The 26,256-nt window shown below is 36.5% G+C and overlaps 1 long non-coding RNA gene and 1 pseudogene across 1 annotated transcript in view; one reads left to right on the top strand and one right to left on the bottom strand.

Moving 5' to 3' along the window:
* LOC140696898 (uncharacterized) overlaps nt 1-26,256 on the top strand; it is a 305,226-nt gene that overhangs the window by 228,112 nt on the left and 50,858 nt on the right. The gene's annotated exons all lie outside the window — the stretch shown is intronic.
* LOC116280851 (general transcription factor IIH subunit 3 pseudogene) lies at nt 22,808-24,491 on the bottom strand (annotated as a pseudogene).

Genomic DNA, 26,256 nt, shown 5'->3' with positions numbered 1-26,256 from the left:
AGCTAGGAGAATGCCCCAGGTTGCATGGAGGTAGATTGCCTTCAGAGGATTAAGTCAGAGTAGCTTAATAGCTATATTTACCTTCCAGGCAGGCCAGACTCCTTGGGTTGATTCCATCACTGTGACATTGCTCATTCCACTTTCCCAATCTTCAAAGGGCCATATGAGTGGTTCTCAAGACATGGTTGCCAGATCAGCAGCATGAGCATAATTTGGGAATTGTTAAAAATGCAAAGTCTTGGGCCTCACCTCATAGCTACTGAGTCCAAAACTCTGGGGTGGACCCGGCAGTCTGTGTTTCAACAAACCCGCCAGGTGATGTTGATCTGTGCTAGAGTTTGAGGACCGTGGGTCTCTGCTATTCTCTCTGCCTAATTTATTTCCAAGGCCTGATTAATTTTTTCCTTTTCTTAGAAGCCTCTCACATATATTCCACAGCACCTAACGAAATACCTAAGTGCATAAGAAGTACTTGATAAATCATGGTCCTATGAATGCTCAAGACTGCCATAGAGTTTTTGAAGGAAAGAATGTCTTTGTCTTACTGGCTAGCACCCTCCCAGCCATGGTACTTCTGATGGCCTCTGCCCACCACTAGAAGTGCTTTTGCATTTTGTGTCATACAGAATTACAGGTGTTTCACAAATAGTAGTGAAACATAGCACCTGCCATCAGGGAGCCATCAGTAGAATGTGGCAGCCACACAAAAACAATTACGCTGCAGGGTACAGGTGATGTGTTTATGATGAGCATTCTTCCAAAATTTCTTAGGATGGGATCAGTCATAATTATTTTATATCCTTTTCCTGATAAATACCTGTTTCTCTCTGATTGTATGTTCCAAAATTTGGTTGAAAAATACAATGACTGTAGTCATAATGAAGCTAACGCAAGAAGGGAAATGGGTACAAAGAGAAATAAGGATTTTAATAAAATCAAATCCTGAAACTCAAGACAAGAAACACAAAGCATTCAGGTATTTTGATTTGGGCTGGGGAGAGGGCAGTAGGTTTAGAGTCTGGAGCGTGTGGAATCCTTCCAGTTTAATGCAGTTACTCAGGAGAAGATGAAATGTGGGCGTGGCTGAGGAATGTGGGCGAAATCCCAGTGCTACATGTATCAGCTGTACAAACATGTTATTTAACTTCTCTGAGCTACCTGTAAAATGCAAACATTAACATTCAGGTCAGACTCTATATGAGTTTTCCAGTATTTGACCTTTGTGACCCACAAAAGCAGAAATTCCACATGATTCAAACCAATATCTACCTCAAAGAATTGTCGCAGGGATTTAGTGAAATCAATAGATAGGACACCTGATGCTTAGTGGATGCTCAATAAATATTAGAACTAGTCTCCTCATATGAAAGTGACTGGCACACAGCCTTCAGGAGATGTTTTTGAATGAAATAATCACAGGCGGCCATCTTCTTGGTATTCTCACTCTAACAGCTCTTTCTGTGCCAGGAATCTGTCTCCATCCTGATTACTGAATTATTTTCTAGAATATTCATGGTGTGGAAGGTGTCTGGTTTTTTTGAGGGGTTTTTTGATCCTGTACTTACTACTTGTGTGGACATAAAAATGTAGTATCTTATATGCATGTTTTTATTATTTAAAGCATTCACCATTTAGCGCTGGTACTCTTCTTGAAATGAATTTTGAATTGCATAGAACACTTACCCCTGTTGTGCTTTGGTTTAAGCAAAGGGAAAAGCAACTTAAGGCAGTCAGCCTTTGGTATATTAAAACACATTATTGATGGTTTCATTTAGGCTCTCCTGCAACACACAGGCCTGAGCAATGACTGTGAAATGGCTTTGACCCCTCTGAATTGTTCTGTTTCCACTGTGGGGCATCTCTTCCAGGCAGGGCCTGTCACATCCATGTCAGTGCCATACGGTCCACATTAGTTGAAGTTCAGTCCCCAAATACCAGTTAATAGTAAAGAGTAGTTTTCGAGGGGGAGGCAAGAATCAGCAATAATGTTCTATAGAAAACATTGTCAAAGTCTATGACTGTCCAGCTGTATGCTTAGAAGAGAAGGCAGAAAGAGAACCAGACACACTGCAGGCTTTTGTTCACTAAGAAAGAGCCCCGTGACGTTATTATCCTTGGGTGTTGGCACTGAGCAGGGCTGCTGGGAGAGCTTGTTTCCATCCTGAGTCTTTAGCTTGGAGTCAGGGTTGTGTTAGGATTTCTGCAGCTCAGCAGCAGCATCCAGTTCCAGGTGGAAAACATGTCACTTCTGATGGTTGCCAGAAAAAAAACCATCTCGAGTGCATCATGCCTGCCATTTGCTCTGGCAGTGGTTTGTTAATACTGGTTCTGCCTGTTCATTTTTTTTGTTTTCTCACCAGTAGAAAAACAAGTTGTTGACGGAGGAAGATATGTGGTGTCTTCATGCCTCCCTCTCTTCTGATTCATATTTCTTCCCTACATGGAAGTTGCAAAAAAGTCCCAGTGATTGGGAAACATGGCATTTTGGAATCTCTTTCTTTTCGAAAATTTTGGTTTGCTTCCAACCAGAAGGTAGAAGGTGCAGTCTCGGTGGAAGGAACGAAGAAGCAGGTAGCCTCACTCATTCCTATCAATTCTGCTGGTCAAATCAGGGGGTTTGGATTATATTATGAATATATGAATAAGTGTTTCATAAAGTCCTTGCCGGCTCCGGCAGTTCATATTACAGCCTAATTCCATTTTGCTGCTGTTCTCAGCCAGCTTGCTTGTTGTGGCTCTGGAGATGTCACCGTTTCTTTCAGCAGTTGAGGATGCCTTCACAGTAAAAATGTTTACAACTTGACTCTAAGTAAGAAACAAAGGGTAGAAAGAGCAGGAGATTTTATGTTTCTTTTGAGTCCTCAGTACTTGACACATTAAAAAAATACCTATTACATCCTTTGCTGAATAAGTCAGATGGGAAGTTAGAAAGCCTGGGCTCTGCTGCTGGAATGACTAGCTGTGGAGCCTCAGCCAGGTCACCAGAGGCAGCTGGGCTGTAGGGGGTGGGGGTGTTCCTGTCCCAGGAGACCATTGAGAGCTTTCCTAGCGTTAACATTCTGTGAACCTGTATTGTGTGCGTGTATGTGTGACTGAAGGATTATGCTGTACACCAGAAATTGATGCAACATTGTAAACTGATTATACTTCAATTAAAAAAAATAAACTAAAAATTAAAAAAATAAATAAAAACAAATTGTTTTCCAACAGCACAATTTGTGAAATGGAACACAGTTATATTTTAGTATAAAAGTTTAAAGTGATTGCAGTAAGAGCACCAGTAAGGGTTAATTATTTTTATTTATAATTTATTTATTTTTTTTTTATTGAGTTATAGTCACTTTGCAATGCTGTGTCAATTTCTGGTGTAGAGTCATACATGAATATAATAACCAACTCTCAACTGGAATCTCACAGGATGGAAACACCAGTACCTTAGCTTGTTTCCTTTTTGGGGAGCAGAGCTGGTGCAGGGGATAGAAAAAGGAAGCTGGAAGGAAGAAGGGGTAAACTGTAGTGGTGTTGAGCAGAGGCAGCTGGAACACTAAGTGTGAAGGCAGATGCTTGCAGGGTGGGAGGAGAGGTTGGTACCTCTTGGCGGCTTTGGCCAGGTTCCGGTCAGGCAGAGGCCTGGTGCTGTGACCACCCGTGCACATGGCTGCTACTCTTCCTTTCGGGTCTGTGGCCATTAATTCTTAGCAGTCATGGTCTAGTTGCTTGTGCTTTCTAGATTTGTGTCCCAGCAATTTGGGTGCATTCTTAACCTTATTATGCTTCAATATCTTCACATTTAAATTGGTGATAATAATGGGGATTACAAGACAGTACCTGCAAAATACTTAGATCAGTGTGCAATGAACGTTAGCTCTTAATAGTAATAAACATCAAAACATTGGCTATCATTATTTTTGTTACCACTGCTACCACTCACTCATAGAAGAGATAGATGAGCTCGCTGCTTAAACAGGAAACAAGCAGTGTTGAGAAGATAGTTCCTGCTTTCATCGCAGAAAACTCCCCAAACAATTCTCTCCCTAAAAAAGCCTTTCCTTTCACATGACTTTAATTTGGTTTATAGCAGTTTCATTCTCTTGGGCAAAGCATTGCCCTCTTCTCTTTCAACATGGAAATAGGCACTGGGGGCAGCATATTAAGTCCTTAAGATACTATTATGATATCATATCTAGAATCTCTTTTCTCTGTGACAGAAGGGCGAGGGGGGAGAGAGAGAGAGAATATGAATAAGTGAGAGTGAATTAGATCCATAAAGGGAAAAGGATTTGTCCTCAAAGGGCAAAGGGAAGGTGGAAGTGAATAGGAGACTGAAGGGAGAATAGGCGTCATGAAGGACAAGTGTCCCCGTCTCAGAGTTCTGTCCACGCAAGAGGGTTGCAAATAGTAGACTGTGCTTTCACGAAAACTTAGACACAAGATCATTTCCAATTTCCACAGTGATAGCCCAGAGGTTTAAGATTTTTATATCTCAAGTTGAATCTTCATCTATATTTTCAAAAAAATTCTGCAGACTCTCTATTGCATATTTTATTGGTATCTTCAGTCTTCTGCCAATTTTTTCGGGGGGTATATTTAACAGAGACACAGTGGGGCTTGCTCAGTATGGATTTGATAGTAAAGCAAACTGTAAAAGATAAAAAAAGATGGAGACCAAAACGTCACCCAGGGAACTCTGTAGGAAGAGCACATGATTATAGGATCCTGCAGAGTTAGAAAACTCTGGAGAATGATTAGTCCTAGTCATAAATTACAAAAATATGGATATTTGCATAAATGCAGCTATGTAGAGTATCTAAAAGTTGGTATCAGAATGGAAAGTCTTTCTATGAGAAACAATTAAAATCTGATTGTTCAAAGTAGGTGTATTCTGGAGTTATACATGGGCACAAGTGATTTAAAAGCCAGCCCTTGGTGGGGAGAATGGTAATCAGTCTATCCCCTCTTGTGGCATCACCTTTACATCCCAGAAGGCACATGTGTTCCTTTCATCAGACCCTTTATGGTTCCCTCTTGTATGGCTCTAAGTCCATTTTCTCCCTGGGACTTGTCTTCATACTTCTAAACCATGGATATTCTTCTAACTTTTGATTCTCCTAAAGCCCTTCCTATCTGGACCTCTCTACGGGGACTCTATAATTTTACACCTTTCATTCTAGTGTATGATTTATCTCCCCGTCCAGATTATGAAGTCTTTGAGAAAAAGAATTACATCTGTGTATCCATATGGTGTACATTTTGGTGATATGGGCATAATGGATACTCAAGAAATATTTGTGGTTGAGTAAAAAATTCTGTTTTTATAGGGAAAGAATTTAAGATTATCAACACAATTTAAAGAAAATTCATCTATTTGGAGTTGGTGGTTTGAAAATAAGGAATGTCATCATATTGACTAAGCAATGGCTAGTGGTAAACCAGAGTTCAAGTCTGTCAGTGAAGAAATTTCATTTTAAAACAAAGCCAGCAAGACAATGTTTGAGTCCATTGGTTCATGCATCCTAATTATACTTGCATAGTATATTCTGTTTTCTTTGAACTGGAAAAATTCTGCTCATGTCAAAGTATTGGGATTTCCAATGTACTAGAAATGAGTTTATTTACCAATACACATGGTTATTTATTTTTAAGGACTACTGTAAATAAAATTTATTTGTAAAAATTCTCAGAATACTAAACAAATGCTTTTAGATTTGAAACATAGTTTATGCCTCTTTCTTAGAACTTTATTTCCTTTCACACAATCCAGTGATGTTTTATGATTGTTTATTGTAGGTTAGTGTCTAGTATTTCCCTAAATGTCCTAGAACTTGAAGGTTGATTTAGCAAGTACAATAAGTACCAGGCAAGTCACTGAAGCTAGGAGAAGGCACGCCCATTAGAGGGACAATTGTGTCAGAGTCGGGGCCATTCTGAGCAGCTGGTGGCTGCACGGGGCCCTGACGTGGTTTCTGTTTGCTCCATTTCTAAAAGAAACTTAGTCAAGTCCAAGAGTATCTGAGGTCTTTATTGAAGAACCCTTTTCCCACATGGGTGGCCTTAACATCTTGGCCTGGAGCAGAGGGGAGAACATGAGACTTACCCTCTCCCAGGAACACAGCTGGGAGACCAAGTCTGGCTCTATACAAATAACTGCCCCCATGGGGTGGGACAGTGTGGACGCTTTCTCTCCATGACCGCACCACTTTGTTTTTTCTAAAGGTCTTATGAGATACAAGGTTCTTGGGTAGCAGCACTGCAAGAGTAAACATTTAGAGGGGGAGGGAACCAGAACACATGAATTTGTAGCATTAGGCTTTTCCCCCCTTTTTCTATTTTGATTAAGATTTTGCATTGGACTTTTTTCTGTGATGATTTATATTTTACAACTTATAAAACTTATTTAGCATACCTTTGAATATCCTATAATGTTTTCAGCAGCATTATTTTCCTGTGATGACATCTCAGTCAGACTCAGCTTCAGATTCATTGTGACTTTTTTTTTTTTGAAGTACAGTCGACCTACAATGTTGTATTAATTTCTGGTGTACAAAATTGTGATGCAGCTATACATAGTTATATATTCCTTTTCATATTCTTTTTCATTATAGGTCATTAGAAGGTATTGAATATAGTTCCCTGTGCTATACAGTGGGACCTCATTGTTTATCTATTTTATATATAGTAGTTAGTATCTGCAAATCCCGAATTCCGAATTTATCCCTCACCATCACCTTTCCCTCCTGGAAACCATAAGTTTGTTTTCTATGTCTGTGAGTCTCTCTCTGTTTTATAAATAAGTTCATTTGTGTCTGTTTGTTTGTTTGTTTTTGGATTCCACATATAAGTGATATCATATAGTATTTTTCTTTCTCTTCCTGGCTTACTTCACTTGTATGACAATCTCCAGGTCCATCCATGTTGCTGCAAATGGTATTATTTGATTTCATTGCATATATATATACCACAACTCTTTTATCCAGTTATCTCTAGTACAGAGAAGTAATAGGAGCCAGATGGCATAGAGTGTCATAGGCCATTGCAGAGACCTTATTTTTAACTAAGCTAGGAAGCCACAGAAGGCTTTGAAAAGAGTGGGGATATGATCTGAGTTTATATTTAGAAAGTATCACTTTGGCTATTGTGTTAAGAATAGACTGAAGGAGGAAATTGGGAGACTCTAGCTGAAGCTATTGCAGCAATCCAGTAAGTGGTGCTGGCATCTTGGCAAGATGGTGGCAGTAGATGTGGTGGTGATGAGTGGTTTGATGTCACATGTCTATGTCCATATATGATGAGAGGAATTGAGAGAGACAAGGGAAGCTCTTGTAAATCCTCGTTAGTAGATGAGATAATAGGGGAAAGAGTAGGTAAGTATGATTGGGGACATCGGGTAGGCTTCTAGGTGGAGGTGACTCGAATTGAGCAATGGAAGCTGACTATGGGTTGCACTTGTGGAAAAGAGAGTGAACTGGTTCATTCTGCTTCTTTCTCTTGTTTCTGCTGATGAAGGACCCCTCCTTCTATCTAAAGTCATTCTTGTTCCCAGTGTTCTGTGTTTCATTCCTCTCATCCTCCCAAGGCACTAATAATGACTTGTGTTTCTGCCTCTAAAAAAATAATAGTTAAAATGTTTATTATAAATAATATTAAAGTAATAGTATTAATCTAGTTTGTTTATAAACATCTTAGTTGTGGTTCTGTTTTTCCTTTCTATCAGCAGTGTGTGAACTACATACCTCCCATTACATGTTTTTTTTGATGTTACCCCATGTAGGGACAAACTTCTCTAGCAAAGTAGTTTCCTTGAACTGCTCCAACTTTTGGACACCATTGTACATATGAGGAAATAGTTCTTGAGACTAAAGCCATTTACAGCCATACTTCCTGACTCTTCTGGGTAAATAAAAGTTTATGTCACACATTTTAGTTTTGAATTGTACTGAAATCAGTTGCTATCTGAACAGTTTTTTTTTTTAAACTTTAACTTCTCCCTGTGTACGTTTAGGGCATGGAAAATCTAAACAAGAAGATATCTCACAATGGGAGATTAGTTGCGACTTAATATCTTCTTCCCAATTCACTTTTGATCCCGTAGACACGAGTTCACTCCCTTCTTGGTAGGGGAGGCATTTCTTTGCTTTCCAACCCATTTTGCTGCTGCTGCTACTGCACGTTCATTTTATTCCCTCTGCGCTTAGGTGAAGGTGCACTAAAATTTACCTCTTTAGTTTTTTTAAACAAATGTGAAACAGGTGTGGATAAGCTCTCAACTCAAATTTTCTGTGGAGAAAATACATTTTCCCTGCCAGAAGATGTTATTAAGAGATTAAGTAAATTCAAAAAGTATATTTCTTTTAATAAAAAATTCTATTTCATTTCTAAAAGAAACATATGCATTTGTATTATACATTATAGAAAAATAGATGGTACAGCCAGCTCTGGATGGATATTTGATCATTCTTCTCCAGCTACATGAAACTCCATAAATGAGTGACAAACAGATGGTGTCTCATTATCTCCAACGGAGAGCCTTGAATGCAGTCTGTAAGCCTTTGAATAGTCTGTTTTGTATCTAAGTGAAAAACTTTTGAGCTCAGCCTTTTCCCCTTCTTTTTTGCGTAGACACATTACTAGGCTGTATTAACTCTGAGAATCAAATTGATTCGTATCTCTGTACTTGGAAAAATGCTCACTTTGGGAATGAGGACATTATTTCACACTGTGAATTTGAAGTCACAATAAACAGCATAGGAGTGGGAATTTGAAAATCGGGGTCAGTAATAACTATGTCTGTAATAGACACAGACAGGTAAATGCACACTTGCTTGGGTGGGTGTGCATGGGGTTTGGATGTCAGGGATTACACCCATTAAGGGTGGGGCCCATGCCTTTTTACTTGATTTCCTGCTCTACCCCCACACCCTTGCGCACGCAGCACCATGCCCACCTAGAAGGAATTTCATTTGGTTTGTTAAATTATTGAAAATAATTTGTTTTAGTTAAATTGATACTACACTTGAACTTTTGGTGTGTTGGATTTTTATGGTTAAACTCCTAATGCATCATGAAACTACTTAAATTTATAATGCTCAGCTTAAAATTTTCTTACTTGGAATCTAAAAAAAAAGACACAAATGAACTTATTTACAAAACAGAAACAGACAGACTCGCAGACATAGAAAACAAACTAATTGTTACTGGCGAGGTGAAGGGGATGGGAAGGAATAAATTGGGAGTTCAAGATTTACAGGTACTGCTATATATAAAATAAACAACAGGTTTCTTCTCTATGGCACAGGGAACTGTATTCAGTATCTTTCAGTAACCTATAATGAAAAAGAAGATGAAAACAAATGTATGTTTGTATATATATGACTGAAATATTATGCTGTACACCAGAAATTGACACAATATTGTAAACTGACTATACCACAATCAAAAAAATTTTAAGAGAATTATGCTTTGATGTAATATAGTCTTTTAATAAAGGTGTCAGTTACAGGCATTTCTAAGCATAGTTTAGATTTCATAATTCTGTGAGCCTTTATATATAAATAAATGAACAAATAAAATAACTCCTGACCTGCTCCAGTGCTAGTGAAAGACTCAGACTATTAAAGATTTACCGTGATACTCAGATCAGTAGCATTGGGTCTGCTCCACACTGTATTAGTCAGCTCAGGCTGCCATAACAACATGCTATAGACTGGGTGGTTTAAACAACAGACATTTATTTCTCACAGTTCTGGAGGCTTGGGAGTCGAAGATGAAGGTATCAAGGTGCCAGCCAATACAGTTCCTGGTGAGGGCTTTCTTCCAGGCTTTTAGATGGCTGCCTCTTCTCTGAGTCCTCACATGGCCTTTTCTTAATGTGTACACACACACACACACACACACACACACACGCGCGCGCGCACGCGCGTGCGCGCAGACATGCACTGAAAGAGAGCTGAAAGAGAGAGAGAGACAGCTCACTGCTCTTTGGTGTCTGTTCTTAGAAGAGCACTAATTACATCATGGAGGCTCCATCCTCATAGTCTCTTCCAATCCCAATTACCTCCCATAGGCCTTGTCTTCAGATACCATCCCATAAGGGGCTAGGGCATCAACATATAATTTTGGGGGGGTGGCACCCAAATAGTCCACAACACGTGCACGACTAATTTCTTGTTCGGCATTGCTCCTTCGAGTCAGCTTCTTTTGCTGCTGACATCCATGCTGACCCAAAAGATGAGCTAAGAGAAACAGAGAAAATAATTGGTGAGTGAGAAGAACGAAACTGAAGTGTAGTGGTGGAACAAATTAAATTAGACTACCACAGGGAGTAGAACAAATGAGAAGCGGTCAGAGGGTTATTTTAACCAGTGGAAAAAAAGCTAAAGTAAAATCCAAAAGCATATGAGGCTTAATCAGACAAAGAATGACAGTCGGTGTGCTGAAGTGGTATTGGGATGGTTGCCCAGGGACTTCTGGAGCAGCCTGGCTGACGCCACCAAGGCAGACACCAGCTCCAGGGATGGATGGTCGTGGATACCCATGGTGCTTCTTTAGGGATGTATCAGAGATGTGTGAGGTGGGGTACTAGGAGATATTTGCTCCTCCTCCCGGGGGTTGTCTGCCCCTGAAGGGTCCCAATTCCATGTCTCTGTGTGGCTATTCACAAGTTAATGGTAGCTGCAATATACCAGCAGCTAAGGTGTTTCAGTACTTCAGGCAGATGTAGCCTGAGTAACATCTTCTGCAACTCCACTGACTACTCTGTCTGGGGTGTGATCTCATTAGCTGAGATTTCTCACCCTGGCTCTGTAGTGATGATATGGACCTTGAGATCCTGGAGTGTGGCTGCAGGGGTGTGCAGCCTCAGTCAGGGAGAACAGAATACACATTACTTTAACGTGATATATAGTTACTGCAGCAATGATTCTACTAGATAAAACTTCTAGAAATCTTAGTCCTGATAGTCCCTCTAGACCTTATAGGACATCTGAATACTATTTCTAATGTGATTTGTCCGTCAAGATTTTAGTTGTCTTTCCTAACAACATCATTTGTGCAAGCTACCATACCAGAGAAAAGCCAGCCATAGGACAAGAATCAAAGAATTGTCATTGAGTCCTACCTGTGGAATTCTTCCTGGAGCTAGTCTTTTTCTATTTGATAACTTTGTTTCTGGAATTTAAAGCCTGCAGTTGTGGTTAGAGAAAGCTACTGATGATTTAGCTACTGTGTTATTATCCACACTAATAATTACCTCTGTTAATGGGAGATTCTTTAGGTCAGGCATCATGTGTTACTCACCGGTATATTCTAAGCACTTAGCATTTCAATGAACAGGATAATTGTGAATGAACCAGATTTTTCTAAAAACAGAGGCCAAGATGGGTATCAGGAAGAAAAGTTACAGTGTTTATAATGTATTCCCTACTCTGAGAGGAATTTACCCATCCTTTCAAAATTGGGATCAGTGGCATGTCATGTTCCCATCAAAGGTTGTTTTCCTCCTCTCACTTCCTTTCAGTTTCCTGGGATGGGATGATTCTAATAATAGTGACAGATGTCATATGTGCGTGCATATGAGAGTTTCAAAACTGTGATATACACTTTAAATTACATTAGAGGTAATAATACTAGCAATAGTTAATATTTATTGAGCACTTGCTAAGTGCCAGGCACTAAGTGCTTTATATACAATAAGTACTTAAACTACTTCAGTCCCATATTGCAGATGAGGAAACTAAGGCACAGAGGGGCAGGCATGGACCAATCAGCTGATGGATGTGGAGTCCAATAGTAGATTTAGGATCTGTGCTTGCTCCTTGCCCTTTTGCAGTGCTGTCTCTTGTGTGCTATGCTGTCTTCCAGGCTGCCACTCGCCCTTTTGGTCCTTTTGTGCAAATGGGAAAGAAGTGCTTCCTCCTTAGTAATAAGAAATATTGTAACCATAAAGCCATTCTTTAGAAATTATGCAAATTGAATTATTAAGCATAAAATAATAGATGTTTTGAGGTTTTAATTAAACATTGGAAATATCGCCCCTGGGATATAAAAGTTTGTTTCAAAATACAATCTTGCTTTCATGGAAATTAAATTAGTTATGACAGGTTGAATGCTTACTTTCTCCAGTATCTCTTTTTCTATAGAAATGGTTCCTAGACTCGTGTGACATCTCTTGTGATGTGCTAGGCCTTAAGGAGTTTATACATTTTAATTTTATGAAGATATTTTCTCCACTGGTGACTTCTATTGGAAAAGTTAAATATGTCCTGAGAGCTGTAAAAATATTTGGATATGTGTCTGGTAACTTATTGCTGAAAGTGTATTGTTACGTGTATATATATATATGTGTGTATATATATATATATTTGATTTTTGAGATATTTATTCTTCTGTGCATAATAGCTGTTGAAGAAAAATGTGCCCACACTATACATGCTGTTATAGAATTTTTTAAAAGTTGTGGTAAATGAAGTCTACCCTCTTAACAAATTTTTGAGTGTACGATACAGTCCTGTTCATGACTGGCACACTGCTGTATAGCAGACCTCTAGAATGTAATCAATCCCCTTGCGTAACTAAAGCTTTGTGTCTGTTGGATAGCAATTCCCTATTTCCCCTTCCCTTAGTCCCTGGCAAGCACTGGTCTACTTTCTGCTTCTATGTACCTGACCCCTTTGGATACCTTATATTCATGGGATCATGCAGTGTTTGTCATTCTGTGACTGGCTTAGTTCACTTAGCAGAATGTCCTCAGGGTTCATTCATGTTATCTCAAATGGCAGGATTTCCTTCTTTTTTAAAGTTGAATGATATTCTGTTGTGTGCATACTATAATTTTCTTTAATACTTTCATCCATTGATGGACATTTGGGTGTTTCCACATCTTGGCTTATTATGAATTAAGCTACAGTGAACATGAGAGTGCAAATTTTTCCTCTGGATCCCAGATTTCAATTTCTTTTTTGGAATAACTACTCAGAAGTAGGATTGCTGGATATATGGTTGTTCTGTTTTTAATTTCTTGAGGAATCTCTGAACTGTTTTTCATAGTGGCTGCACCGTTTTGCATTTCCACCAACAGGGAATGTTTGAGGGTTTCAGTTTCTCTACATTCTTGCCAACACTTGTCTTTTGTTGTTTTGATAACAGCCATCTTAACAGGTGTGCGGTGGTATCTCATTGTGGGTTTTGATTTTCATTTCCCTGATGACTACTGAGGCTAAGCATGAAAAGATGTACAGCATTACTAATCACCAGAGAAATGTAACATTTTAATGAGAAATATAAGTGATTTTTCAAAAACAGTTAAAAGTTACTGATATCACAACAATATCATATTCTTTACTATGGTCATTAGTTAATATAAATTGTAAATTTTTACAAAGTTGCAGTAATTCACATTTATCGTAATTTTCAAATTATGTACGTCACCTGGACAGTACTTCTCAAACTGTAGTGTGCATTCACATGATCTGGAGATCATGTTAAAATGCAGATTCTAATTCAGTGGGTCTGGTGGGGCTTGAGATTTTGTAATTTCAGCAATCTTCCACATGTTACTATATATAAAATAGATAAATAGCAATATACCTACTGTATAGCACAAAGAACTATATTCAATTTCTTGTAATAACATATAATGGAAAAGAATCTGAAAAGAAAAAAATATGCATGTATGTATATGTGTAGCTGAACCACTTTGCTGTACACCTGAAACTAACATTGTAAATCAACTACACTTCAATAAAAAAAATTTTTAAAGAAAAAAAGAGAAAACTTATGCTCAAAAAAACAAAAAAACACCCCAAAAAACCTCAAAACAAACCAATCTTCCAGTTAATAGTGATGTTGCTAGTTAACTCATGGATATATTAGCAAATATCTAGAACAATGAAGAGTCCATGATGTTCTACATTAACATAAGCCTTTCTTTTAAAGACAATATTGTCATTTCAAATGTAAAAAAAAAAGTTGCTTTTGAAACTTAGTTTGGGATCATGCTGGACTGCTAGTGAGATTTCTAAGTGAATAACATCTTCCTCCTTTTTCTGGTAATTCAATGTTGGAGAAGTCGGTGTCAGAGTTAAGAAAGCCTGCAGCTGGTTCAACATCAATGATAGAATTTTAGTAAACAGAATTGCCTCATGTTTCTTTAAGGAATTTCTTATTCCCTTTGATTCTTGAAGGGCACTATTGATTGAATTTTGGTTCCTGCATATTTTGCATATAGCATTAAATAATATTGATGTTGCAGGAGGCTGAAATATTTTAACGGGAGTTAATTTTTGTACTGCCAGAATTTCCGTTACAAAAAATAATGAATTGCCATATTAAGTGGGTAATAACATAGTAATCTCTAATTTATGTCCAAGTAATATTTACTTTGTGTATTATTGATGGGAATTGGATATTTGTTGTTACATAGTGATTTACATCATCTTGAAAGTATTTGTAGATTCAAATTAAGAACGCAGAAATGTGATTCTGATTCAGTAAACAAATAGTGGATGGTATGAACTTCGCTGTACAGCATCACATTTAACTTGTGCACCAATACCAATAGAGGACTTTTTGGCTCATGTTTTCAGATACTAACCTGTTGGCACACAAGTCAGAAATGTAATTTCTTCTGTAAAAACACAGGTTATTTTAGTTGTTTGACCAGCAAGGCCTTTTGATGATCAATCTTGTTTGTCCTTTGTCAGAGGATGTTTGCAGTGTATTGATTTTTTTTTTAGAACAAGATATAGTGCTGCTATCTGCTAGAAAATTGTCATAATAGGCAAATTGCCCATTTTTTCAGTCAATAAAATTATTATAAAAATATGATAGTAGATCAGAATGGCAAAGCTGTCTATGGTGTGAGTGTTGCCTCTTGAACATGGAGTCCCTGTGTAAATGAACAACCCTGCATGGCAACCCTGGCTGCCGCCCTAGGTGTCTTTCATTCCAGGACTGGTTTCTCCTGGTGCCCCATATTAAGACTTCACTTGTCCTGGTTTCATTTCTCCTGGTATCTCTACTCTCAAGATTAACCCCAAGAATTCTGATGTAGAGAATGAGATAAGACATTTGAAGTATTTCTACAAACAGAAGTGATAAGATCTGTGTAGGTTTCTATATGGGGCCTCTTAGAGAGGGCACTGATGTTGGTAGGTTTTCCATCCATGGAGTTTGTTGGTCAGCTCTTGAGCAGAAAGACAGGGAGTTCATGCAGGTCTTTGCACAGGGGTCTGTGCATTTAACAGCCCACTTGCGGGCACCATATGGGGGCCTGTGTCTTAGGTTCCATAGATTTATCCAATTATAAGAGCAGATCCTACTACCACCCATTACTCCATGCAAAGGAAGTCTGATGTAGAGTTCTTCCTTGCCCAAGGACCATATCTCCTCAACATTTGGACCACATTCAGTCTTGATTTCCACGTTACCTTGACTAGGAATGCCAGGACCAGTGTTATGTCTGGAAGGGACCTGTGGCATCACCTAGCCCACCCTCCTCTCCAGTGCAGGGATCTCCTTTCTAACTTCCTTGATCACTTGCCTTTTAGCTGAGGGTTTCCAGTGATGGGCTGCTCTGTAGTCCATTTCATTTTCAGTGAACTCCAGAAGCGCAGGTCTTTTTGTTAGAAATATTGACCACACATTAGATTCTCTTAATTATCAGTTAATTAATGATTATTTCCTGATAGCTTTACTTATTCAATCTTTTTTCCTGAAACAGAACAAACTTTGATCTTCTTCAAGCACATTTATCAAAGCTGAATTTAAAGTCTACGTGTAGAATGTATAGAAGCAGAATATAGGATTATAGAATTTCAGAATTGGAAGACATTATGTAATAATTTATATTTGATTTTCTCCATTTACCCCTTCTCCCATGGATGTTTAAGTATAGCTTTCCCCTTGTGAACTTTATATATCAAAAGAAAGTCTATTCTAGCACATAAGGTAAGAGCTGAATTGCTATCAAAATACCACTGAAGATAAATGCTCCACATAGACTGTAACTGATTGTATTGAAATGTTCAAGGTCATTTAGTCTTATTAGCAGTAAAGTCAATCAATATATGCTGAAAGCAGTGGATGCCCATGGAAATAATTAAGCTAATTGTCTTTGGGGAATCCCCGTTGCAGATTTCTTTCCTGATTTGCTATGCTGTCTCCAAGGCTGCCTTTCCCCTACCTCTTTCTAGTCCTTTTATGTCTTCACTTGAGATCAATAAAGATCCGGTCAGAATTTAAATTGGCAGAATTCTCATGCGAACTCTATCCTTTCTTCTTCCCCTTTAACCAAGCCCCCGCATTTTTTCCATGAAAGATTTGGGCTTAGCTTGAATAAATCATGACCACTGTGGTTCTACCAGCATGTTAACAAGAGCAAAATGAGGGTGCATGTTGGCTAGACAGTTTTGACGGCAGGTTGCATGTGGACAGGCTATGCTGCTGAGGGTGGCTGCATGCTTGGCAGTTGTCTGACAAATTTGGGCTCACCCTTCCCTTCAGTTTTCCCTGGTGGGGAGGAGTATTGGCAGAGTGTAAAAAAGGGACAATGCTCCCTACAGTGGCCAATCCCAACATGGCCTTGGACCTATGGATGTGTTTAGAGTACTCTTTCTAGAGGGTGCACAGAGATGTCACGGCTGGAGGTGTTACTCATAGCTTTCCCCCCAAAGTTTTACCTGCCCTTCACATGTATAATCTGGAACAATTCTCATAGGACATTTAGTAGGAAAGTTGTAATCATAATGAAAAGAAATCCTCATGGTTTTACTTTTTCTTTGATTCTTGCTTCTTTCAACTATCTATGCCTGTATATTGAAGCAAAATCAACAAATATTTGGTAAATGTCTATGAAGGATTTTTGCAGGGAAATGATCAAGCTAAAGACAAATTCCTGCCTTCTATTTATAATCTAATTGGAGGAGGAAGGATGAGAGAATCATGTGCAAAAAATTACTCAGGCTCAATATGTTTTTCTTAAAAGGCAAAAAAGGGTCAGGGGAATTTACACCAAAGAGTTTTATATGCATTACAGTAATATTTTTGAATAGCCCCAGTTTTAAATATTGTGTTCCATTAACTCCATAAATTACCTAAATGTGTGTTTTTTTTCCTTACCTCTGAATTCCATTTTTCAGATGATCTTTTTCCTGAAAGTGATGACAAAACCTAGTCAGATCTTATGTTCTGATTTATATAGGTCAGAAATTTTGGTCACTGTTCTAGTTTTAGATTTCTGCTAACTTGAGAGTGACCCTAGACAATCCTCTTCAGTTCTATATTTTTTGGATTCCTAATATGTAAAATAAACTGCTTGCAATGGTTTATCCCTGAAGTACTTTGGGGCTCTAAAGTGCAACGGTTCTTAGAGGTTTTTTTCATGGAGTCTATTTCAGGTGCTGCCATATCTTGGACATGGATTTTTTTTTCTTAAAATGTCTTTTTAAATTAGAAAAGTAGGTTATGCTAGTTGTAGGAAATGAAGAAAATACAATTGACTGAAAAAATGCCCAACCATCAGAATAACAGAAGTGAATAATTGTATATGCTTCCCTTTCCACCTGTACCCCATCCCAGTTCAGTGCAGGTGCGAATCCTCATTTTATGATGTGGCAGCACACCTGAGGGGTTATCACTACAAACTTTTCATCATCCTGGGACCTGACCTTTGCCTAAACAGTGAGTGATCCAGTTCAAGAATCACATCCTGAAGGACCTACTTTCTAAAACCATTTTTTCTAAATTTGATTAATTTCTTTTTATAGTTTATTGATGTGTACATTTATATCATGAATTTGAGATCTTCCTTTCTGATGTAAGGGCTTATTTTTCCCTCTAAGCAATTTGTTAGATGCATCCCATAAATTTTGATATATTATATTTTAAAATTTTTCATTCAGTTCAAAATATATTCTGGTTTTCCTTATGGTTTCTTCTTTGACCTATGGCTTATTTATAAAATGTTATTTAAATCCAAATACTTGGAGATTTTCAGAAATTTTGTTATTAAAATTTCTAGTTTAATTCCATTGCAGTCTGAAAAATACTTTGTATGGTTTTAATGTTCTTCTACTTATCAAGATTTTATGGTAAAGAATATTGTTTATCTTTGTGAATGACTTCTGTGCACTTAAACAGAATGTTAATCTGTTGTTTGGGGGCATCATTTTCTATAAACGTTAATTAAGTCAAATTGGATTATAGTAGCATTCAAGTCTTTTATATCCTTACTCATTTACTGTCTGTTTATTCCACTATAGTTGAGAGATGAGTACTAAAGTCACCAATTACAATTTTGGATTTATTTCTTTCTCCTTGCCATAGCCATTTTTGCTTTTGAAGCTCTGTTTTAAAGCACTGCGTAAGGATTTACCACTGTTCTATTGTCTTAATGAATTGAACTCTTTATTATTATGAAAGGCACCTCTTTAATCCTGGTAATCTTTTCTGAAATCTATTTTTTCTGATATTAGTATCATCATGCCACTTTTGATTAATTTTTGCAGATTACGTTTTTCCATCATTTACTTTTTAACTTATTAGTCTTTTTATATTTAAAGTGGGTTTCTTATAGATATCATATAATTGGGTCTTCATTTTCTAGCCAACTTGACAAATTTTCCATTTCAATTGAGTATTTAGACCATTTACATTTAATATAGTTAGTGATATGGTGGGATTTATTGCTTGTTTTCTATTTGTTTTGTTCTTTGTTCCTTTTTCTTTTTATGCTTCCCATTGGATTTGCTAAGTTTTTAAAAATCCCATTTTCTTTTAATTAAATTTCCCAGCAATATCTGTTTTGTTTTTATATTTTAGTGGTTGCTGTAGAGATTACAATATACATCTTTAGTTTATCACAATCTACTTTCAAATACTATTATAACACTTTCCCTTCGCTGTAAGACTCTTACAAAAAGGTACTTCCATTTATTCCCTCCATCCTTTGTACTATTATAGTTAGACATTGTACTTTTACATTGGCTGTAAAGCATATAATCCAGTGTTATTATTTTTGCTTTCAAGTCAGTGATCTTTTACAGAGATTTAAAAATGAGATGAAATATGTTTTCGTGTACTCACCTGTTTACCACTTGGCACTCTGTATTCCTTTGTGTCGAGTCAGATTTTCCTCTGGTATAATTTCCCTTCTACTTAAAAAACTTTCTTTAACATTTCCTGCAGGGCAGGAGGTAGGGATAAATTCTCTTAACTTTCATTTTTCTGAAAAATTTTTATTTGCCTTTATTTTTGTAAGATATGTATCTGACTGGCTGAGAGGTCTGGGTAACAAGCTTTTTCTTTCAGTATTTTAATGTCTCTTCATTGTATTCAGGGTTGAATGATTTTTGATATGTATGCTGTTATTGAAATCCTTGTCCCTTTATACATAACGTGTCCTTCTGGTTGTGTTGAAGATTTTGTCAATGCATGTTTAACAATTTGATTCTGATATGCCTTGGCATTGTTTTCTTTAATTTTCTTCTCATTGACATTTATTGAGCTTGGATCAGTGATTTTATATTTTTCATCATATTTCAAAGAGGCTATTGTTTATTCAAAAAATTTTTTCTGTCCATCCCCTTCTTCTTCTTGTATACCGATTACATGTATGTTAGAATGCCTGATATTGTTCCGCATATAACTGATATTCTTCTAAGCTTTCCCCACTTTATGTTCATTTTAGATAGTTTCTATCTCTGTTTTCAAATCCGCTGACTTTTTTTCTTTTGCAGTGTCTAATATGATGCTAATTCCATGTAGTTTATTTTAAATTTCAAATATATTTTTCTTCTCTAAAAGTTTTGTTTTGTTCTTTTAAAAAATATCTTCCATTTCTTTCACAGCATGCTCAAATTTTCTCTCCCTTCTTGAAATATGAAACGTTTCTAACATCCTTGTCAACTAGTTCTATCATCTGTTTCTGTGTCTGTTTCTGTTGGTTAATATTTCCTCTTATTATAATTTATAGTTTCCTGCTCGTTGCAGAGCAGTTTTTTATTGACTGCTAGACATTGTACATTTCTGGTGCTAGATTTTGTTTTCCTCTTAATACTATTGGATTTTATTTTTGTGTGCAGTGAATTTACTTTGTATCAGTTGGAATGTTTTGAGGTCTGCTTTTAATTTTGTTAGGCCATTAATCTGTAGCTAATGTAGCCCCACTACTTAGTCAATAAACTTTTGAAGATTTTACCCGATTTCTTATCTGTTATAAGATCTTTCCACTCCGGCTGGTGGGAACACAAACTATTTCCATTTTGTGTGTTTAGGAAATTGTTCTGACTACTCTCTTCCAGGGTCTCTTCTCCACTGGGTACTTTCCTTAGCCACAAACTCAAAAGGACCCCTCTGCAGATTCTTAAGAGCTTCTTGTGTAGCTCCCTTCTCTCCTGTACTCTGCTATACAAATTCTAGCTGTCTTAATCTCACTGAGCTCTCATCTGTGTCTCTTCCACTTAGCAAGACTGCTCAGCTCTGTATTGACCCCCTCCCACCCAGCTCCACACTGCAGCCTGGTAACTGCCTCCCAGAACATAAGATTGGGCAACAGTAAGGCTCCTCTTGTTTTTTTCTCTTCTTTTGTGGATCACAGTCTTGTCTTGCTTTTTGTCTAATCTCTGAAAATTGCTATTTCATATAATTTGTCTGATTTTCTAGTTGTTTATGATAGGAAGGTAAATGTGGTCCATGCTGTTCCATCTTGGTTACTAGCAAAATCTGTACTGTTGTTTTTAGAGATGTATGGTTTCTGATAAATTGTCCTGATTAGAGAATTCACTCAGTGTTACTTCAGTCTTTTAGAAATTGGTGATGCTTGTTTTAGGCCCTTTATGGTTTTTGTCTCTTTGCTTTATCAACTATTGAAGAGGTGTGTTATGATTCACAGTATGATTATGAATTTGTCTCTCTCTCATCATCCTTTAACATTTTGCTTTTTATACTTACAGTTTATGTTATTGGTTATTTGAATCATGTTATTCATTTATGTTAAATTTAATATCGCTCTGTCTTCCTGGTGGATTGAACCTTTTGAAATGTGAGTGACCATCTTCGTGATTAATAATGCCTTTTGCCTTAAAGCCTATCTTGTCTGGTATCAATCAATCAACAAACTTTTTGTTTTCTAAGTGTATCTTTTATTCTGTTACTTTCAACCTTGCACTGTATGTTTTTAATAATTATTTTATTAATTTTATATAAATATGTCTGATCTAGTCCTTTTTACCCTTTAATTGGAGCATTTAGCTTATTTATAATAAATGTAACCACTGATACTGATTCATGTTAAATCTAGTGTTTCATGTGATTTTTGTTTATTCTACATGTTCTCAATTCCTTATTTTCCCTCTTTTTTGATCTTTATTTTTAAGTGCTAATTATTTCATAAAATTTCATATAAAATAGAAATTAATATAAATGCAAAGTATATCAATTAAAGTAAATTTAAATAGAGCCAAAGATTTTAATATTTTTAAATGAAAAAGTAAAACCTTTTCACATTATATGAAATTATTCATATTTTAGATGTTTGTGGCTTGAATTGTCACTTTTTTCTTAGACTTAAAACAATGATTTCCATTAAACTTGATTAGGCTATGTATTGTTAAATATTATTTGAAAAATCACAAGTGCAAACAGATTCTAAAACTTAAGAATTTACCAATAATCACAACTGATTACTGAACTCTTTTCCATGTTTAACAAATCTAAAAATCTAGGATACAAACTCTGTCTGGAAATAACTAGCCAAACACCAACTACCTTAAATAAAACTCAGCTCCTAAGATGGTACATAAAGCATAAATAGAATTTGAAGTAAAAAGAAGTTTTTATGCACAAATGAGTTTTGTCAATAACTATTAAAAACAAAGAAGCTGCAATTTCTCAGATTTTTCTTATTCAATGCTAGGACTTTTTAACACCATCAAGGGCAAAAAAAAAACCCCCAAAAGCTTATGTTAATGTTAAAATTACAAAGAATTTTTAAATGAACTTACAGAAATTTACATTCCAAAGCTTCTAGAGAAGAGCCTCTAATATTTATACATTTGTTTTCATTGAAATGTAGATAATCATATCTGGGGATTACTATTAAATGCTAAAAGAAAGGAATAGTCTCTGGGAAATTCCCCCAAAGAACTCAGGCTTTAACTTTTACAAACAAGCTCTTAAAACCATTGTTCTGAAGAAAAATTTATCCTGTTAGACTACTGCACTGCTTTCCTTGCTCGTTCAAAGTGAAATCTGATAGCCACTAAGCAATGACCATCTTAATTTGGGTCACATTTTGTGAACAGATAGATGCCTGGCAAAGGAGTAGATACCTGTTTGTATCTCAATTGTTTCGAATTAATTAATTAGGGTTTTATTTATTTAACTTGTTAGAGTTAACAATTGGCAATGTGTACATTATTTTTCTAAAATTGTGTTCATATTTCACACAGATACCTCTTCATACAAAGGACTTCAGTTTGACCTAATGCACTAAAACTATAATTAAACCCCAAACTCTGACAAATAATCATCCTATTAAAACAGTGACAGATTCACTGTTTTTCTCCATTTCTGATGAAATATTGTCAAGAAACATTAAAATTATATATCATATGTAGAATAATTTTAAAAACTCATTCTCTAAGAAGTGTACAGAAATGCTGTTTTGGAAATATTTCTTTTGAAAAACTAGCTACATTAAAGATAATGGTGTATATTTTTTATATGGTTTCTTGTCCAAAGACGTTCTGATATGATTTCTCTATAGTAATTTCCATTGATAATCTGGAACATGGAAAGAATAAGTATTTTATCATTACTCAGTCACTTTTAGTTTATTCTACTTTGCTTTCAAACCAAGAGGCAGTGAAATATTAAAAGCCATCTCACGTGTAGTGGAAATAGAGCAAAATTGCAGAATATTGATACATGCAAAAACAGACATAAATTTCAAGGAGATTTTGATAACAGAAGCAAGTAGTCCTGTAGTCAGCATAAATTGGTGGTGAAAGATTGAGATCTTTGATCATGATCACAAAAGAAAACCCAGAATAAATATGGCAGAATAGAAAACATCTGAGGCATCTTACGGGAGTCCATTCTTCTGTAATGTTGGAAAATGTTCAAATCAGAGTCTGAATCCTTGATTTCATTTGCTGGTTCCCTTCAACTTCTAGAGTCTTCTCTAAATGTAACAAAGCACTTAGGTGAACAGTCCTGCCACCAGATTTTCTGTGTGTTGCCTCTTTATGTCATTCTTTGTCATTAAATCTTTAATCTCTTCATGAGGAACCTAATTTGCTGCTGCTACTAGCTCATATTTTCCATCTTTACTTTCTGAGGAATTAAAATCAGAAGGAGCATTGCCAGGGTCTCCCTAAGGAGTCTCTTTATCTGCTGTTCTTTTCCAGGCTATAAGAAATGATTATCTTGAATGTGATGTGGAGGTTTGTTGAAGTGATTCACGAATTACTAGGACATTTCCTATGTCATCAAAGCACCTATGTATTTAAAAAAAGAAACAGGGAAAATTTGAATGCAGATCGATTTGGTATCTACTCAGATAACCTTCATAGAGAATCTGAGGCTCGGCAAGTATCCTTAAGCCCTGTGGACTCGCAACTTCTGGCCTTCTTGATTAACAATTGATTTTTTTAAATCAGTAATTTTTTTGCTGTCTTTTAGTTGTGTTGTGCTCTTTCCCTATCCTTTTAGTGTTCATCCTAGAAATTACAGAATGTGTCATTGACTTATCAGTGTCTAATATTAATGGATAATTTTACTCTCCTCCTGGTTAGTACAAGGAGCTTAGAATACTTAACTTCATTTCTGTAGTTCCTAATGTACATATTATCATGTTTAAATGAATCAGTGTTTATTGAGATTTACTCACAATTGCAACTTTCTTTTCTCTTTATTCTTTTTGTATTTTTGGCCCCTTGATCTCCAACAAGCATTTCCCTTTTCTCTGCAAGAATTCGATGAGAATTTAACAATATATTGGACAGTTGAAGAGACAGCAAACTGAAAACTTGCTTATAATTTCCTTTGGGTGCAGGTCTCATGGTGAACTCTTGCAATTTTTAATTCATCTGAAAATGACTATTATCTTTGCTGATTGCGACTTCTAGATTAGCAGCTTCTTTCTGACTTTTGTTGATGCCATTCAGAAGTCACCTGTCAGTCTGCTGTTATTCTCTTGAAGGTGAGTTGCTCTGCCTGCACTGAAATTTTCTTTGGTTTTATATAGTTTTCCTATGATCTGTTGAGGTATCGATTTCCTTTTATTTATTCTGTTTGGGATTTATTTGTGTCCCTAAATCTGAAGACTGATGTTTTTCATCAGTTTTGGAAAATTCTAAGCCAAGATCTCCTCAAAAATGACCAGTGTCCATTCTCTGTCTCTTCTACATAGCTAAACTTGAGGCTTTCTCATGGAATTCTGAGTCTTTTACCTTCTCTTCCATGTTTTCTACCTTTTTGCTGCTTATATGCTGCATTCTTAAGTCTTATGACCTATTTTCAGTTCACTGTCTTCCTCTGTCCAATATAGTGTTACAGTGTCAGTGAATTCTAGATTTTTTAAACAGATTTTTCAGTTGTAGAATTTCAATCTGTTTCTTTTTTAAAACAGAGAAGTCACTTTTTATAGTTGTTAGCTCCTTCCCTGCTGAAATTGCCACAACTTATTTTCCTTCTTGAAAATGGTAAGAATAGTTTTACTGTATCTGATAATGCCTGTGACTGTTTTGGTTATTTATCACCTGCTGGTTCTTGCTCATGGTATCCTTTCTCCTCATGCTCTATTGTGTGCTGGACATTGTGTTTGAAAAAGTATTTGTTGAAACAATTTGAGACTCAAGATGATAGTCTCTTCCCCCAAAGAGGGGCACTGACAATCTAGAGTGTTCCTGCAATCTCACAGCCTGAGATTTCATGGGCTATTGATATTTTAAAAAGAAGTGAGTCTACCATCTGGACAAGGGTTGGTTTATTTTTGTTTTATAACTATTCTCAGGGTGTGATCCTTGGGGGACCCAATTCCTAGTATTGGATGGCCCCTGAACTCTGACTTTCCCCCCAAGAGGCTGTCAAAAGCACATATCAGTTACCTCTTCCAGGTCAGCAAATGCTCACAGGGCAAACCTTTTCCCAAGTCTTGGATTTCTGTCCTGTAATTCCTTATTATGTTGATATATCTTCGATACTTTTAAGAAGGTTTTAAAATAATATATTCAATCAGGCTTTTGTGTTTTTTTTTTTTTTACCCCAGAGTGTGGTTGGGCTTGGTTAAACTACTCAGTCTCTCATTACCTAAAGCAGAAACGTCCTCCTGCCTTTCATTCCATGTTTTTTGGCTCCCCTTTCTTTTTCTTTCTTTCCTTCCTCTCCCCCCCTTCATTCCTTCATCTTTTAAAATATTGCTGGAACACTCTTTTTGGAAGACTACATAGAAGGTAAACCTTCAGAGTTCTTGCATGTCATTCTTTCAGTTTCATATTTGATTAGTAGTTTGATTATGTATAGAATTGTTGATTTAAAGTCATTTTATTTCAGAATTTTGTAGCCATTATTTCACTATTTTTGGCATTTATTGTTGCTAATGTGAAGACTAAGATCATCGTGGTTTTGGTTCCTTTATATCTATAGGAAGTCTCCTGTTTCCTAGGAAAACTAATACTGGAAAAGTCCACTTAATATAAATCTATTTAAATTGAATTGCTTGGGGGTACTGTTTTCTGATAAAAATAAATGATGGCATGATATATTTTCCAAGTTCATATTTCATTTTCCTTAACGATCATGAAGATAGTAATTCTGCAAAAATATTTCAAGACTTGCCTCCAAGGGCCTGTCTTAAATCCTTTGGTTTTAAAATGAAATCACTTTTGAAGACCCTTTCTTTTCATTCTCCTGGTTGACTTTTCCCCTCATCCATCCTTAATTGACCTAACTCTGCTAATTCTCATTTAGCAGTAGCTTTGTTGGTGACTCAGGTCACCAGCCCTTTTATCACCTCTGTGAAATCTAACATCTTGCCAAGATTTGCATTTTACTTTAAGGTCAATTTATGCTCTGTATTTTTATTAAACATTTATTAAATATTTATTGTTTACTTATTTTAATAATATATTTATTAAAAATTCAATAACAGATTGAACAAAGTAGACTCCGATGTGATTTGTGAGAACAAATGTTAGTGTGACGTGGGGTGGGGATCTGAGTCAGGACTAATTTTACAAGTGGCTGGCCCATTAATGAATA

The sequence above is a fragment of the Vicugna pacos genome, chromosome 6, assembly GCF_048564905.1.
Source record: "Vicugna pacos chromosome 6, VicPac4, whole genome shotgun sequence".
NCBI lineage: Eukaryota > Metazoa > Chordata > Mammalia > Artiodactyla > Camelidae > Vicugna > Vicugna pacos.
The sequence above is the reverse complement of the archived record's forward strand: the minus strand, read 5'-3'. Positions and strand labels throughout refer to the sequence as shown.